Source organism: Ambystoma mexicanum, chromosome 1q (assembly GCF_040938575.1).
Source record: "Ambystoma mexicanum isolate Mex_15411 chromosome 1q, UKY_AmexF1_1, whole genome shotgun sequence".
Lineage (NCBI taxonomy): Eukaryota > Metazoa > Chordata > Amphibia > Caudata > Ambystomatidae > Ambystoma > Ambystoma mexicanum.
Window position 1 is genome coordinate 1,351,781,989 of NC_090922.1, and position 12,052 is coordinate 1,351,794,040.

At 43.9% G+C, this 12,052-nt stretch overlaps 1 protein-coding gene across 1 annotated transcript in view; it reads left to right on the plus strand.

Moving 5' to 3' along the window:
• The window catches only part of FAF1 (Fas associated factor 1), a 2,829,503-nt gene that overhangs the window by 340,362 nt on the left and 2,477,089 nt on the right, over positions 1–12,052 (plus strand). The window lies entirely within an intron of this gene.

Genomic DNA, 12,052 nt, shown 5'->3' on the forward strand with positions numbered 1-12,052 from the left:
GTTTTATCTAAGAAGTTAGACTTTTGAAGGACCTGCACCACGTTTAATGTGAGTGCCATCTCATGGCTGGAAATCGCGCTCTCCCAAAACGTTTCTGCCACAATACCATCTCTATCTACAAACCTTTGCATGCGAGTCACTCTTGTATCCCGGGTGCCCATGCATTTCATCAACACGTGTCTTATTGTCTGCCTCCTGGGGTCCTTACAAACGGTGCACAGTTTTTGAGCCCTCACCCCCATTTCGTGAGCACCTTTCCCGTTTGCACTAAGTTTAAACGAAATCTTAGGGAAGTCTGTCTCGCCCTCCAGTCAGGGAATTGTTTAAGATATTCTGATATAAATCCAAGCTTCTTATCCTAAATGGAGAGTAAACTGGACAAAGATGCTTTACGCATAACTTCTATTGTTTTCATCCAGTCTGCTCGTTCTATTGCTTTTTTAGCTTTTAGGGGGTTAACCAATGTTTCCAGGTCTATATCAGCTCCTATCAGAGTTTCAAGTACTGTGTATTTCAAATTGGTTAACACTACCGAATTGGATTGTTCCAGGTGAACTTTGATGTCTGTGTACAAGGTAGGTGTTTGTGATGTATAAATTAAGCGATAAAGAGAAAATTTCCAAGCTGCCTGGGAACGCAAGGATCCCAATCCTAGTTAATATCTTGGGCATGAAGTCGACAGACTCTGGGGGAGATCAAGCACCCTCTTCCAGATAAGGCCTTTCAATTTTTGACAGTAGGTTTTTCCAAAGTAGAGTAGAGGGTTAGCCTCCAAACCATAAAGGATCACTGTTATCACTTTAGCTGTGTAATATTTAATTGGGGGGGGGTTAAGGAAAAAGTGCAATATTTTGCTAGTCATTTGGGCCACCAAGCGTAGGATTTTCTCTTTCAAGTCCATGTGCGTTTGTGCTATGGATGGCGATGCATACACAATTTAACCCGGGTGAGTCACTTCCTCCACTCTCGAATTGATTGGCCCGCAACGATCGTTGGAAGTTCTGACATTTTTGTTCCTGCTCTCATAAACACTACTTTTTTGATTTCCCTGGGTTAATTGAGAGATCATTTGCCTTGGCATATTTGCCCAGTGCGTTTAGAAAACGTTGTAGTCCAACTGCTGTTTTATCTATAAAGACGATATTGTCGGCATATACCAGCCAACTGATCTTACATCCATTTATTTTTGGGCTGGCCAATGCCTCAGAGTCCAGTCATTTCCCCATATCTGCCAGGTATAAGTTGAATATGAGTAGTATTTTTGTGTAGGTCTACTAACATTGCCAGAATGTGTTTCGGTATCCCCCCAACTTATTAGCTTGCTCCACAGCCTCTCTATTGACTTGGTCAAAAGCCTTGGAAAGGTCTATCCAAGCCCCATATAATGGAGACTCTCCCTTTCCCCTTGCTTTTCATTGAGAACACTCAGCGCTAGCCCATTTAGGGACTTTTCTGAAAGCCTGTCTAGAACTTTGGCAGAATGTGCTCTCTTAACCCATTGCTCCAGGTCTTTCATTAGCAATTCATAAAAAGCTTACTTTCGATATAAAGGAGGGCGATAGGACGGTAATTTGCTGAATTCAACCGGCCCACCCCTTGAAAATAGGAATAACTGTAGCAGTGTTCCACAATGGAGGGAACTGTTTCATTTTCAAGATTTCCTTGAAAAATAGAGTTAGTATCCTAGACCAGAGGTCCACGTTGTTTTTTTTTTAGGACCTGATATGTTAGTCCATTTGTGTAACGCTCACCTGATTCCCGTAGAGGCGCCGGTCTTGACTGGGCGTATACCGTATCTTCAAAGGTGATGTGTAACACACGGCTGGCTCTTTGGGCTGGACCTCTGTGCACTGTATGCCTGACTCGAAGGGTAAGAGGTCTGCAGATAGAAAATATGGGATTAAGGAACTGGGTTATTGAATGTCTCGCTCTTCTTCCCTTTCTCTTCTCCTGTAGAACCCCAAAGGTTAACGCTCTCACCTTAGGTAAGTGAACGCCGTGCTCTCCATCTCCCTCGGGGCAGGGTGCTGTAACCAGTTTCTTCACTGGATAAAGGGGAGCAGGCCTCTTGACTTCAGAGGACTGCTGTCCGTCGTTTACTGCACGAACGGTAAATTTCGAGTAATCCTGATGTCTTTAAAGTCTTTAGTAATGATGTCTCTTGTTTTGCAGGGTTCCGGCGATGGCGGATGACGGGCTGAAGTGAGTTGAAGATGGAGCCCGTGTGATGAATAGAAGCGCCTGGAAGCACGTAAGTAAGCGCTTGTTGCCTGCTTCACGATGCGCTCTAACTGTCTTTTTATTTTGCAGGTACAAGTTCGGAGCGGCTGCAGGGTGCCGGAATACCCACTGGGTTAGATGTGGAAAGGAGTAATGGCACGTGAGTATTAAAGTTCCCCAATGTCTTTAAACGCACCTTGTTTTGTCTTTCAGATGCGGGATGCAGCGCCGAAGGCCTCCGGAGCATGCAAAGAGTTGGTAAGCTTTTGTCTTTCAGATGCCGGAATGCAGTGTGAAGACCTCCGGAGCGCACGAAGAGTAGGTAAGCCTTTGTCTTTCAGATGCCGGAATGCAGCGCGAGGCGTTGGTGACAGCCGATGGACCAGGTAAGTGAAGAGCTGTCACTGAAGACCGTAATGCTAACCTGTTCTTTCTTGTCTTTATAGGTGTTGCTGAAGACTGGATTCAGGATGGTAAGCCTTTTTCCTTAGGCCCAGGATCAGATGCAGAAGACACGATGAGCGTTCTGCTGCAGAGGATGCAGAATAACGCAAAGCAAGATTCATCCATCGGGTGTGGTTTAAATAGCCTCCTGTAGTGCTTAGGTGTCTCCTTCCACAGCCACGCCTAGGTAAGAAAAGAGTTCCTGCTTTCCAGAAGAGTTCCAGTGTTCTGAATCTAGGGAGTGGCTCCTGCACCACCCAACAGGAAAAGTAGTTCCAAACAGAAGAGGATCAGAGGCTCAACTGGCAGGCAAGTAAGCAGCATGGTCTGCTGCAGGTAAGTCCACCCAAGCATTATGAGCCCGGCGCTTCCAGCGCTGGGACTGGGCATATTTATGAGCCTGGTGCCACTGGCGCCAGGACTGGGTCCAAAAGGTCCCAATTGGGACTGGTTGGCACTCGGAACCTGGGTTATGTATCTGCTTCCAAGGGAGTTGGGAAAACCCTGACCTTTTGGAAGCAGAGATCATGACAATTTGGGCCAGCTGCTCTAGACCAGGGAGAGCTCTGCTATGTCGATTTCCTCAAAATTCATAGCCAAGGATACTGCCACAGCCTTAAAGTGTTTTAGGGGATGGATTCTTAAATTGAAGTGGAAGATATTCAATCCACTTTGCCCCAGCGACAAAGTTACATTGGGTACTATTTTGGTGATTTTCCAGTCGATTAATGACTGCTCACAAATTGAGTTATTACATACTAAACCCAACATCAGCTCGCCATCCCTTTAGACTCACAGCATTTGTTGGCTTTGTGACCAATTTTTGTAATCACTTGCCAACTTGTTGGCTTCTATCTGGAGTGTCTCGGGATTTACAATGGACTTCCTGAATTTTCTGAGATTCTGTCTGATTTATTTTCCTCTCCCAGGTCTCTTCATCAACCACATGATAGTGGGTGATCTACTTCCCTCTCTTTGGTGGAACCGGTGGAACGGTGGACCATATCAAGTCCCCAAAATCGAGGGGTGGCACCTTTCCTCTAAGACCATTTCTGGCATGGTTTTTAATATATTGTTTAACTGTTTTCCATCGTTTTTAAAAAAAAATATTTAACCAATCTAGTTTTCCCTTTGATGACTGTTACTGTTTGTAACTGCCTATCCATAGATGTAATAGTCATACCAGAAAAGACCACCTCCAAACGAGAATGGTCACTTGTACCATCCTTTTTGGTTTTCAATGAGGAACAACTGGTGAATAGAAGGGGCGATAGGATAATATATTTGATTGTTGAGGCAGATTTCCCTCTTTGGCACGTTATGGCTGATGGAACATCCCCCTCTACCGATCCATTTACCATTTTAACTTTCCAGTTGGTTAGAGACTCAACCAACTCCTTCCTCTAGAGAATATCCCTTTCTGTCTTCCGCCCTCCGCATTGTTTATATTCTGGACACATTGAGTGTTTAGGACACCCTCAATTATGATATGCGCACCCTTGTATTTCAATTAAACCTTCACTAATAGGGCTGTTAGATTATCAAAGAAGGCTTGGAGGTCGATACAGGCAGGGTTCCAATAGATGTCGATCACAATGATTTGGGTGTTCGGCTCGTTGGCTCTTACTTTTATTTTACAAGCCTGAATAGCTGTAATATTATTGTAAATGATTTCTGATTCCCTAATTACAGTATTGTGGGTGGCTATCAAACCACCTGATGGCCTATCTTTAACTTTTTGAGTCACTGGTTGATGAAAAATTGTAAAACCCTCGACTTGTAGGGGATTTACGGCCAAATAATATTCAAGTTGTTGCAACCACATGTTTGTTCCCTCATCGATTCCTGTTTTGAAGGAACAGGGACCCTGCATGTTCCAACTCACCAGCCGGCACTCATTTTGACTAAAGAAATGGCACGCCGACCCCCATCTTCTGAAAAACTTGCCTCAGGATCTCAGGGAGAAAGGATAAAACATTTTTCTATTGATCTCACTGACATTCAGCCTTACGCGAACTGATCTGACTCTCCTCCATTCTCGAAGGCCTCAATAATTTTCCTATATTTTGCCACCATACCCCCACCCATGGCGAACCCCCATCTTTTAAGTCCCCCTGCAGAACTGTAAATGCCTCCAGTCCATGCTTCTGTAGCTCTTTAGATGCAGCAACAATTCCTTTTGCTGCACTCTTTTGACTTTAGGCCCACCTCCTCAATGTGGACATTCTGCTCCACAGGAAAGCAGACAAACTCCATATCTTCCATAGTAAAGAGATATAAGTTAGAGATTCTTTTGAAGAATGACAGTATAGCACACTTATTGAGGGATTTATACTTTATATCTTTCTTTGAGGTCTTAGCCACAGTTTTGGGATAGCAAATGATGTTTCCTCCTCTTCTTCCCTTCTCAGGACCTGCAAGTCCAATATAGTGTCATCTTCCTGTTACTGGTCTGCTTGGTGACCAGTTACAGACACGCCCCCGTCATATCTCCGACATCATTAACCTTGGGACCCGCAGGGGTCGGTGACTGGTTTACTCCGGGCAGGGTGGGTACCATATTTGGACCCAGAGGTTTCCACATTAGTAGGTGTCCCTCTCTCTAAGAAGATTGGGGCTATTTTCACCTCATTGCTTTGATATTGAGGATTTCTTTGTATGAATTTTCCTCTGTAGAAAGATTGGGGCCCAGTGTACTGACTTGAATGGCAAAGTTACTTGCGTGGAGATTGTGTTCGGTTGTGGCAAGTTGTGTCTTTGTTTTTTAGAGCCATTGTTGACAGAATTGGCATGTCTTTGGCAAAACTGGACTGGGCCTTGGTATGGTAATTCTGTTTGCTGCCAATACTAACTTGAACAACCTCTATTACTTGAGTTGTATTTGTTGATATGGCTCTTCGGACTTCCGCTTTGGCTTCTGAGAGCTGTCCTTCCCTTGTTCCAGGTAGAGATCTCCAGTATGTCTGAAGATCCAGGCATTAACGTACTCGATCCCTGCCTTACAGGAATTGGACCTTCCACTGCTGGTGCAGAAAGGGCCTTAATTCCTTGTTTTTTGCTGCTTTTGATTTTTTGTTTTTTTGGTTCTTTCTTGGCTATTAGCGATGAAAATGTTTGCCTTTGTTTCTTGGCATATTTTCTTTTGTTTTCCTTCTTCTGTGATGGTTCTGTTGTCCGACTTCTATCCAGACAATGCCTTCTCCTTCAATGGGCGCATCCACCATTTCGTCTGAGATTTGAATGGGCTGTATACCTCCCCCTTCGCCCCCCTCCACTACTTCAGCCAGTCTTCTGAATTCTTCCATGGTCGATTCCGAAAGGGGAGGATGATCAAATGGGAGGCTCATGTTTCCTCTCGCAGCTAGTCTTCCACCTATCCCATAGGGCTCATAGCTGATTCATGAAGTCTCTCATTAGTAGGTGGGAATTCACACCCTCCTTCCTCGTTAGGCGTTTGGACTCAAAGATTGGCGAGATATCCAATCCCTGTTTTGTTACTTCGATCTTCAAGTCACTGAGAGTTGGTGCTATTTTTGTATTGATGACATTTCTAATGCCCACAATGGATGCAGTGCAATTTACTGTTTCTTTTGTTAGTTCTAGCAGGATTCCGGTATGTGATTCATCAGATCGAACACTGTGACTAATGAGTTAAAAAAAAAGTTTAGTGCCAAGAGTGTGGTCTCACTAGCATGCTGACTCTCCACACCACCTTTCTGTGATTCTTGCTCTTTTTTTCGCTTGGGGTACTTTCTTTGGACTTAACCTCTCTAGCGACTGATGATCCAGTCTTGATGGTTCCATTATTGGCTGATCACCCTCATCGGCTGTGGTGCTGTCCATGGAATCTTCGTTCATGACTGCTCCCCACCATATGCCCCATCTGGAGACATCGGCTGGATGGTGTTTTTATCGATCTATCGTCCTGGGCAAATTCGCACAAGCTTATGTGCCTTTTCTTACCAAAATGATACGCATTTTATTATTATTTTTTTTTTGGTGCATTTTAGAGATTAAGGTGTATCCTAACCCCGGATGAGGAGGAGGGATGCGTCAAGGCGGGCCACCCCGTCTTTTTCCACCATTCATTTAACTTGTTCAGAAACATGCGAGTGAACCTGGGCATTTACCAATATTTTTGCAGTGGTAGGGATAATCCGTAAATGGAATTGGAGCTTGATTTTCCAATGGAGTTACTGTTTCAACATAGGAACTATACCATTCTGGTGCTCTGGCATCATCTGTCAGCATTCCACTGCGCAAATTATACTTGAGCATTGTTCCTTGTGTCCGTGCTGTCTACTACGTGGTAAGGTGCAAAGGTGGGACTCGTGGTGCTTGTTGAAGGCTAGTTCTGCTGTTGGTAGCTTACTCGGTTGCTTTCCAATCTGTAGTGTTTTAGTACACCAGGAGCAAAACTATGTGCACCCTCCCGATGCGGGAGCTGATCAAACTTGTTCTTAAACTTGTTCTTGTTAAGGCTTGTACTTGGACCTTCTAGAAGGCTTGCCCCTGTGGCAGCTCCTGTTACGTAGCAATTACTGCAGCCACTTATTCTCGAGGATACCGTACGAGAGCCTGGGGTTTATCACCACTGTCCCTCCGTGAAGTTACTCTGCCATTGCGCTCCTCCGATAATGCCGTCTTGCTCTCGAAGAAGCAGAAGCTCTTAGGGGCAGCTTTCGACACTCCCTTTCCATGCCCCTTGGCTGATCTTCGTTCAAATAGTCCCTGTGCCGGGACCTTGTAGCATGGCGGTCAATATATTAAACGCTCACCCTCCACCTCCCCGCCCAGCCTTTTTAAGGTGTTCTGTGCTGTTGTAACAGTTATGCGAGATAGGATTGTATGGGAGCTTTTTCCACGTACCTTCTCAATCGATCGATGGTGTACTGAAAGTCCTACTGCGCTGTCTCGATCTGCCACGCCACAGCGTACACTGAGGACACCAAGGACCCAAAGACTCTGCTCCCGACTCTGCGAATGCTCTGGGTTGTCGGAGTTTTGAGCATGTTACTCTGGGTGATGGGAGGTACAGACAAGTACCACTGAATCAATGGCTATGGGAAAATGAGGCTGCCCCGGCTCTGATTCAATCTGAACAAGTAGATCATCTCTACTGCGAGAAGGATGACTCATTCCTGGCCGAAAGCCTTTTTCCCTGCACTAAAAGTAGAGTTGCTTACAAAAGTGCCACTTAGCACCATGTCAGTGGGAATAGCCAGCAATCGGGACTGTAGCTTTACCTTGCAACTATCATTTTATCTGGAAATATCAACAGCACTAGGAACCTTGGTCAAATTGGAAGAACTATTCCCAACCGGTGAGTCTGTTTTCAAACCAATCCCGTCTACTAAGTGTGGAAAAACATCCCATGGCTTGCTGCCATTAATAGTAGCAATATTTTGCACGTGGAGCTCTCAAAATGGAATAGCCCCATGAATTGGGCACTCATCGAACTCGCCTAACCCGCTACTGCATCCCTGCTGTGTGCCAGTGCTGGCGCTTTACTAAAAACCGGACTTAAAAATGCTGTGTGCTGCAGCCACCCTGCCCTACCCCAGCAAGATCTCTTAGCTTGTCGGCCACACTCCAGACTGAGAAAGGAAAGTAAACCCTCTAGGGTCGAATTTTATTTAAAAGGCGATGACACACCTGCACATCAGTCCCATTCGCAGGGGTAAACTCTTGCTTTGGATGGCAGAACAATTAGGATTGGATGACTATTGACAGCACCACAACCTTAGCTGCATAAAGTGGATTTGCTGGAATACTGGGGGTTTCCATTCCTTTTTGACCCTCTCTCTGGGCATCGCCCACATAAAAGCCTGCAATGTATTCATACTATCAGTAATCTGGGCTGTCGAGGATTTTGATATTGATGGCCGCACAAAATATATAGACGCTGTGCAGGGCATAGCTGTATGCCCTACTGGAGGCCTTGCTATCAGCGCCATACGGTGAAGAAATAATTCCGCCATACGTCCCCCTGCAATTCTTATATATTTTTTTAAAACATAACTTTTTATTAGCATTTTTAGACAAAAACAATTAGACCATTGGTGTACAACCCCCCAACTCCTTGTCCGGCGGAAGGCTGTTTTGGGTAAGAGTCTCTTTGAAGCGATCTGTTCCTCGGGTGTCAGGGGTCCGTGCCCCGCATCCTTCTCCTTCTCCTTCCATGGGGTATCCTCCTTACTCTGGCTCCGTTATGCCCAGTAGACGCATTTTCCTTGGGCACTGTGCTCCCCTCGCCCCCTCCTATAGGAAGTCCAATAACCTCGACCAATCTGATCAAAACCTTCTGTGGTCCCCCATGAGTAAATGAGCCACTCCTGAGCTGTAAATGTACATTTTTTCGCCAGCCATTCATGCTCTTTGGACTTCCATCTTTGCGGCAGCGCGCCCACCATCATCATGATGACGTAGAGCTTACTGTTCGGCTTCGTAGTGAGTTCCTGCAATGACCCGTCCAGGACAATCCGTGCTAGGCCTCTGTTTGCGCTGCTTTTCACCCCATGATATGCTCGGACCTGCTCTATTGCCTCTTATATGCTCCCCCCCACTCCCAGTATCCAAGTTTGGGACACTCGCACCATATGTGGCTCCACGTTCTCTCTCCATTACAGAGTCTCCAACATTGTTTTGATTCCCCCGGGTACATTTTGTGGAGTCATATTGGCGTGAAGTTCCATTGGATGAGCATTTTAACCTCCCCGGCAATTCTCAATATACATCCATTGCGGATTCTACATTGATAATTAATATCTATTCCCCTCCTATACGGAAACGCGTCAAAGACATCTTGCACCATATGTATAAAATGCTCTGTAATTGGTTTGAAAACCACCCAAAGGGCAATGTTTTTGTCGCTGGTCGCTTAAACGTGCCCCAACTGCCTGAATTCATCCAATCTTCACTTGAAGAATCCTGTGTGGAGACATTACATTGCCGCAAACAGTGTGCCTATAAGGAGTGGAGGGGGACTCTTAACACATCACCTTGTCTAAATCCTAAACATGGTCACGCTGAGACCCCTCTATACACCTGACCAATGGAACAAGTTCTTCTTGCCTTGGTTATGTGTTTTTCGATGCAATTTATTGGGTTAACTCGGTCACATTTATTACTCCTAGTGACCCTGCCGTACTATCTTGGTCTTTTAAGCTACCATCTATACGCAAAATTAACCTTCTCAAGGATCGTGTCTCCTCGAACATCCAAGGCAATTGTATAATTTGGAGCAGTAGAAATGTTAACAAGATTAGCGCTTTCATCAACATGAAGGGAATTTATTTTTGAGTAGTTAGCCACGATCAGTTGGGTTCTCTCTAGCCTGATGTTGTTATGGGGAAAATTATTCGATTTACAGTTTGGCGGTTGGACATTTCTGAAAAATGGCACAAACTGCTTTTATGTACTAATACATCGGGCTAAGAGAACCCTCAGACAAAAACATATGCAAATCAAAAAATCTCACCAGGCAGGAAATGATATGATTTGAAGGTCCAATACTCGATACAAAAACTGGCTCAAAGCCCACACATTTTCCACCAAAAATGCAAACGGGAAGTTCCTCTTTGAATTACTAAAAAGTAACGATGAAAAGAAATTCTGGGCTATGGCTAGGAGCTTTAGAAATAAAATATCTTGTCTAGATTTGAACCCAGTTGGTGAAACGGACTGGATTGTGGCTAATTGGGGAACTCTCTATTGTGCCCCTGATTGCCGTTATAAAGTAGATTTCAGCTAATTGCCCACTTCTTATTTCCTAGATGGATTTGAGCAAGATGATATTGTTCTGATCAAAGCTCTTAGTAACTCGCGCGCACCTGGACAAGATACCTTGACTAACGCGGTTTTAAAGGAGGATCCTCTATTTTAGGCGAATATGTTGAAGCATCTGTTCCAGAAAATATTGAGAGGGGCTAATTCCTGCCAGCTGTCAAGCCTGATTCCTATTTTTAAAAAGGTACCAAGCAAACCCCGTAAATTATAGACTCCTGGCAATGCTTGATGTCAGTCAAAAAATCTTCTATTATATTAAAAAAAAAACGGACAAAATGGACAACATGTCTGGGATTATCTCTGTTACAAGCTGGCTTCCGTAAAGGGCACAGCACTCGTCATAACATCAGTGCGCTCAAGTTTATCATTGCTGCATCTAAAGCCATGTTAAATGATCGATTATACTTAAGCTTTATTGACTTCAGTAAGGCTTTTGGCACCGTGTCCAGACCCTTTCTAATGGACTAAATTGAGAAATTGGGGTATTGACCTTTTATTGAATGTTCTTATCATTCTCTACACTGATACTACCTTAGTTGTGCGTATGAATCTCAAGGGGGGAGGGGTCAATGCTGAAATATCCACCAATGCAGGAGTAAAGCAAAGCTGCATTCAAGCCCCTCTTCATAATAATCTATAGGTCAGTGATGCTGATCTTGCTGTCAAGGCAGCTCGTAATTTTCCACCCACATTGGAAAAATAAACATCCCTTCTATACGCTTATTATGGCTCGTCCAACGATGTAACCTCTATCTGTATTCTTTCCCCCAACATTGTCAAATACCTTGCAAAGCTATATGGCAGAACAGTACGCCCACAAAAGCAAAAACACGTTCTTAGTACAATTATGAAAAACAGTAACACATCTGGAGGATCTCAACCTATCCCCTGAAGATTTGGTATTACATTCTAATAGGACTGTTATCTTAAAAAAAGAGAAGAAAAACTAGAGCTTTATATTAGTAATATAGATAGATTATCCAAATTTAAATGATATGCTGCATATAGCAAATAGGGATTTTTATTTAACCTCCCTTGCACTTACCTAACCAAACTATTCCCAACACAAATAAGATTTATTAGCTAACTCCGGCCCAACATCTTGCCTACTTTTGAACACACTGATCGGTGGGCAAATTTGCCTCTAAATGAGAGGGCTTGTTGGTTATGTAATACAGCAGTTGAGTCCTCCCGCCATCTTCTTACGCAGTGTGTGAAATTGAAATCTCAAGGTCTTAAAAGCTACTCCAATTTTGTTACCAACTATGACTCTATTGGGGCGACCAGTTTTGGAGTGCCATTTATGGGGCTGAGTTTGTAGTGATTACTCCGGCTGTATTCTGTCTGGAGGGAAGTTATACTTTTGATCACTAATCTCTGAATTTACATTATGTGGCTAGCTTTAAATTCTCTTTTCTGTAAATGAAAAATAATCTGTTTTATACCTGTGATATTAATAGTATATTCATGCGTTTCGTTTGATTAATGCATAATAATGAATCAACTGAATTGAGGGATAAATAAGATCTCTTGTTTTAGTTTAAAGGTATTTATGCAAATGTACAGTCATATTTTTAAGCATGTGTTTAATTAGTAATTT